Consider the following 6,000-nt stretch of genomic DNA (forward strand, 5'->3'; position numbering starts at 1 on the left):
GTCATCGGGGGCTGTCATTTTTAACTAGCACTGTCTTTTAATAAAAGTCATCAGAGAAATAATGGTGATAAGTTTATGCTGTACTATCTAAACAACTAGATTTTGAATAGGCATGGTTAACATTCAATGATTGTTTATAATAAATCACCTCTTTACTGAAATATCAAACATTAAGATAAACTGATCTCTAATTACTAACGTTCAGACAGAATGCTACAGAATGTTACAAATTTTAGTTGTAGTTAAGGCTGAGTTATTATACATACCAGAAAAAGTAATTGCCCATAATGATTAAGAACATTAATCTTGGGGTCAGGAAAATCTACCTGGTTTGAATCTGATGTCTCACTTTCTTCTTCTGTGACCTTAGGTGAATTTCTAAATCTATCTTTTTCCAGTTTCTTGTCTATAAAATGGGGATAATAACATATAACACATATTTTTCTGTGAGAATTAAGTAATTAAATATATGTAAAGTGATTAGGTAAAAACAAAGGGATTAATTAGTAACAATGGTATTGTTATGCTTTTTAACAAGTCCTTGAGAACTTCCATTTTCCAAAATTGGTTCTAATTTTTAATAATTATAGTGGGCACTTATACAGCATTTACTATTAGTCTGTCATTGTTCTATGCCCTTCACATACTTCTCTCATTTAATTAGCACAACAACCTGATGATGTAAGTACTATGGTTATCCCCATTTTATAAATGAGAAAAGTGAACATAGAGAGGACAAATAACTTACTTAAGATTACCCAGATAATAATAACAGCCAGGATATGAACCAGGCAGCCAGGCTCCAGAATTAGTGCTTTCACTCACTTAGCTATACTGTGTTTTAGGGTCAGAAACAAAAGTGGCTTATAATTATAATATAACTATAACATCTAAATTATATATATATATGTTATATGTAAATTACATGTAATATATAAACATACTTATAATAAATGTTATTTGCAAAACATATTAATTGCAAAAATTTTAAAGTACAAATAAATAACTAATAAAATCTTCAGTACCTTTCAACCTGGATAACCACAGTATAATTTCCTCTTCTTAAAGTATGTACAAATAAATAACTAATAAAATCTTCAGTACTCTTTCAACCTGGATAACCACAGTATAATTTCCTCTTCCCAGTCTCTTTGGAGGGAATATTCTTATTTAGTAAACCCTCTGCACTTGAGATTTTAAAATTCAACTTTTTCTAGAGTTTTTCTAGAATAAATTAAAGTTTTTCTTTTGAAGAAATTTTTTTTTCTCTCCCAAGTCTCTTACTCTTACAAAGTAAAAACAAAAGCAAGAACCCTCAGTTGGATCCTAAAATCATCCTGAAGAGAAAACCAGCATCTAGTGCCAGACCTATGAAGAGAGAGTGGAAAGTAATGATTTTTCATAAGGAATCAGGCAGTGACTCGACTCTCTTATGGAAATAAGTGTAAAAAAGCCACAACCACATTATGCACACACCAGCTTAATGAGTTCTAGGCACTGTAAAATTGAATTTTGGAGGAAATTGTATGCCTCCAAAATTGTTTAAAAATTGGGAACTTCCAAAGTATATATTCTTAAAGAAACAGATCCTACAGGTAAATATATTTTAAAATAGATGATTAAGATTATAATATATATGCATATATATTACATTTTATTTATTTATTGAAACAATATCATACTATATTTTCCTATTCATCAAATATTCTACAAGTTCATTTTAATAATTTTCCTTATGAAAATATAGAATGTTTCTGTTTTTCATTATTGCAAATAATTCTGAGAGAATCACCCTTGTGCATGTATCATTTCATATCACTTACTGCCTATGATAGCATTCTAGTTGTTTATCTACTGAGTTGAAAGCTCTAAACTTCAGGCATATTACCGAATAATTTTTTACAAAAATATACTCATTTGTTCTTTCACTAGGTGTGAAATAGATTGTCTATATCATTGTACTTTTGCCAGTCTTGAATGTTCTCATTAAATAATTATATTTCAATTAGCAAATTATTATAAAATTAAATAGGCTGTGGAATTTATTCATAGGCAGTTTCTTCTGAGTATTACCTGCTTATGCTTATATTTCAATTAGGATGTTAATAATATTTCTTATTGATTTGTATCAGCTCATTCTATATTTAGAATATGTGCATTTTAATTTTTAAAATAGTTTGTCATTTTCAATTTAAGTTTGCTTATAACTTTAATGGAAGGAGACTTGACTCGAGGTGGTGAACACATAATACAATATACAGATGGTATATTCTAGAATTATACACTTCAAATCTATATAATTTTACTAACGAATGTTTCCCCAATAAATTCAATAAAAAACAACATAAGTATGTTTTAAAATGAAGATATTTAGTGACTTATTTATAAATATCATAATCAAATATTACATTTGTTTTAATAAGGCAGATATTAATTATTAACATTATATTTTGTTTAATAATTTACTTACTTAATAAGTTAAAACAAATTTAATATTTTTAATTATAGTAATAAGAATAGGCATAGCAAAGTCTATCTTCTAGATTAGCATTACCAGCTGTTAGCATTAAGGTACTGAAGAAAGAGCACACGGAATGCTTAAAGGAGTCAGAAGTTATTATTGTGATAAAATAGCTTTCTATGCAATAGACATACACACTTTTCTCCCCTTCACCATTCTTAATAATACCTTATTATTTCCTTCTTTTTCTGTTGCATCCATACTCAAATGCCTTCAAAATCTTTTGTATATAAAATGGGAAATTATTATTCAACCTTAAAAAAAGAAAATCCTATTGTTTGGGCCAACATGAATGGATCTCGAGGGCATCATGCTAAGTGCAATAAGCCAGAGAAAGACAAACACTGCATGGAATCACTTCTATGTGGAATCTTAAAAAAAACAAAACAAGAAGAAAAAGAAAGAGTCAAACTCAAAGAAAAAGGAACTAGAATGATGGTTACCAGGGGGTGCGGAAATGGAGAGGTTAGTGAAAGGGTGCACACTTTCAATTATAAGATAAATAAAGTCTGAGGATCTAATGTATAACATGATGATTATAGTTGATAACACTGTAGTATATAATTAAAATTTGCTAAGAAAGTAGAATTTAATGTTCTCACCAAAAAAATAAAATAAAAGACAGATATGTGAGGTGATGAATGTGTTAATTAACTAGATGGGGGGAATCCTTTCACAATGTATTCGCACAACAAATCACCACAATGTACCCTTTAAATATCTTATAATTGTATATGTCAATTATACCTCAAGAAAGCTGAAATTTTTTAAAAAGATGAATAAGTTCAATAAGTTCTGGGGATCTAATGTGCAGCATGGTGATTATAGTTAATAATACCGTATTGTATCCTTGAAAATTGCGAAGAGAATAGATCTTAAATGCTCTCACCACAAAAAAGAAGTTGTAATTATGTGAGGTGATGGAGGTGTTAACTAACGCTACTTGGGTAATCATTTTGCAAGATATACCTCTTAAATTTACACAATGTTATATGTCAACTACATTTTAATAAAGCTGGGAATAAAAATCTCTTCTCAAAGGTGTCTATATGTATTGGGACTTATATACCTAGCTTTCTCTCTCATTTCTTCTGTACTGTTTGTTCTTTCTACCTATTGGTTTTCTTTTTCTGTTTTTTCCAAAGAAAAGTTTTATTGAAAAAAGAAAATTCGAGGGGGAAGAAAACCCTTCAATTTTTCCACTGTATTTGAAAACCAAATTAAATATCCTAAGAGGTCTCCATTGTGGGATAGGATGGGCTATTGTGAGCACAGGACCTGTCACTCTGGCACATGAATCTTGCATACATAATTCCCCTCGTGCTTCGAGAATAAGAACTTATGACACAGAAAGCTCTGTGGAGACGGCTCATTATTTTGTTTCTGTTTGAAAATTAGGTAAGGGTCCTGACCAAAAGAAGACAGCACTTTGAAAAGAGGAAAGCACTCAATTTCAGCAGGGCAACATTTGGACCAGCTGGAGAAGGAAAATGGTAACTTTGACAAGTAGGATCTGTGAACAATCAGATGAGCCCTGAGTCCTGCCAGAGTTGGCCAGCAGGTGATAGACACTGGTGAGAGTTGTTATCATCTTGTTTCCTGTCCAAACTTTAAATCCCAGATCAAAATGGATACCCTTTTCTGTCCAGCTCTCTGCTCAGCTACCAGTGGTGTAGGCAAAACTGGGTGGTAAGCTTTCTAGTAGAAAAATTCCAATGACACCAGACTGTCACTGTGTTATGTGACTCCAAGTGCTTCCTTCAGCTTTTCCTTTAGATGCCTTCGACTTGCTTTCATAAAGGCCCCCAAATAGATATTTGGATGGCTCTTCTGAGTGGGGGAAATTGGGCTGATTCAAACAATCCAGCAAGTTAAATCTTATTCCTTCAAGAGGCTTTGTTTCACATTTGTTCAGAGTTTTAAAGGATTATCTTCAGTGTTGATTCGTTTGGTGTGCAGCTGTATAACCTGGCAGCATCAGGATGGCGCTGTGATGTTCCTTTTCTCATCCAGATGTTTATCCTCTACAGGGGATAGAGCTAAAGAGACACACAAGTTCATCTTAAAGTACTTCAGTGGCTGTGTCAGGGCCTCGGTGTCATGTCAGCCTCCATCCCACCTCCAGTGTGGTGGCTGTGCCTGCAGTCTTGCTGACACATTGGTTGGCAGGAACATACGTCTTTCAGGTAACATCATTCATTAGGTATCCACCACTAGCCTAAAGTACTGTTACCATCCAGAATCAAAACAGGAAAATCGCTTAAAAATCAACTCACAAGCCCGGCTGGTGTGGCGCAGTGGTTGAGTGTGGACCTATGAACCAAGAGGTTACGGTTGGATTCCTGGTACAAGCTGGGACTGCGGACTGCGGCTTGATTTGGGGTCTTGGGGTGCAGGAGGCAGCCAATAGATGATTCTCTCTCATTATTAATATCTCTCTCTCTCTCTCTCCCTCTTCCTCATCTCTCTGAAATCAATACAAACATCTTTAAACAAAATCAACTCATGAGCCCTAACCGGTTTGGCTCAGTGGATAGAGCATCGGCCTGTGGACTGAAAGGGCCCAGGTTTGATTCCGGTCAAGGGCATGTACCTTGGTTGCGGGCACATCCCCAGTAGGAGGTGTGCAGGAGGCAGCTGATCGATGTTTCTCTCTCGTCGATATTTCTAACTCTCTATCCCTCTTCCTTCCTCTCTGTAAAAAATCAATAAAATATATTTTAACAAATCAACCCATGAAAAGCTCACTTCTTCCATACAGTCTCTCTCCTGTCATTGCCTCTCCAGGCGATTTCTTAGCACGTTTCCCCAAACTGCCACTCGTTAAAAATCACATTGCCTCCCCCACCCCCGGACAACACTGCTTCAGGGGGGTTTGGAGTGGCACCCAGGAATTCATATTTTCAGGAGCCCCAAGTGCATTAAACATGCGGCATTTGAAAAACCATCCCAGATTGGGTCTTAGGATCAAGCCAACTGAAGAAGCCGGCTTCATTCCGGCTTTGCATCCTCCGCCTCAAGCGTCTGACGATTTCAGGACATCTTACATCTCATAGCTGAAGTGCCTTTGCGGAGAGGTTTCAAAGGAACAAGAAGGGCCGTTAGGTTGTTTTTTTTTAAAAAAGTGGTCACAGGGACCAGAGTGTGAAAAGATAATTAAGGAGAGAGACAGGAAAAGTGCTTCGGGAAAGAAAAAGGGGACAGAGTGGGAGTGCGCGTGGACACGAGCCCTCGGCCGGTCCAGGGCGATAATGACTTCCTTACTGGCCTTCCGCCCTCAGATCCCTCGCAGCTGTCACAGTCATCTTCCTCCAGCCGCCGGCTGATTGCACGACTCGCCTCGCAGCGGCCTGTGCCAACGCCTGATTACCTTGCCAAATGCACGCTCTTCAGCACAGGTGTCAAGGCCCTTCAGCCTCTGGTTTCCTGGAGCTAATGGCCATCCACAGCCCAGCGCGGGCTTTCTGCTCTGCCCCCCC

Source organism: Myotis brandtii, unplaced genomic scaffold (genome assembly GCF_000412655.1).
Source record: "Myotis brandtii unplaced genomic scaffold, ASM41265v1 scaffold48, whole genome shotgun sequence".
Lineage (NCBI taxonomy): Eukaryota > Metazoa > Chordata > Mammalia > Chiroptera > Vespertilionidae > Myotis > Myotis brandtii.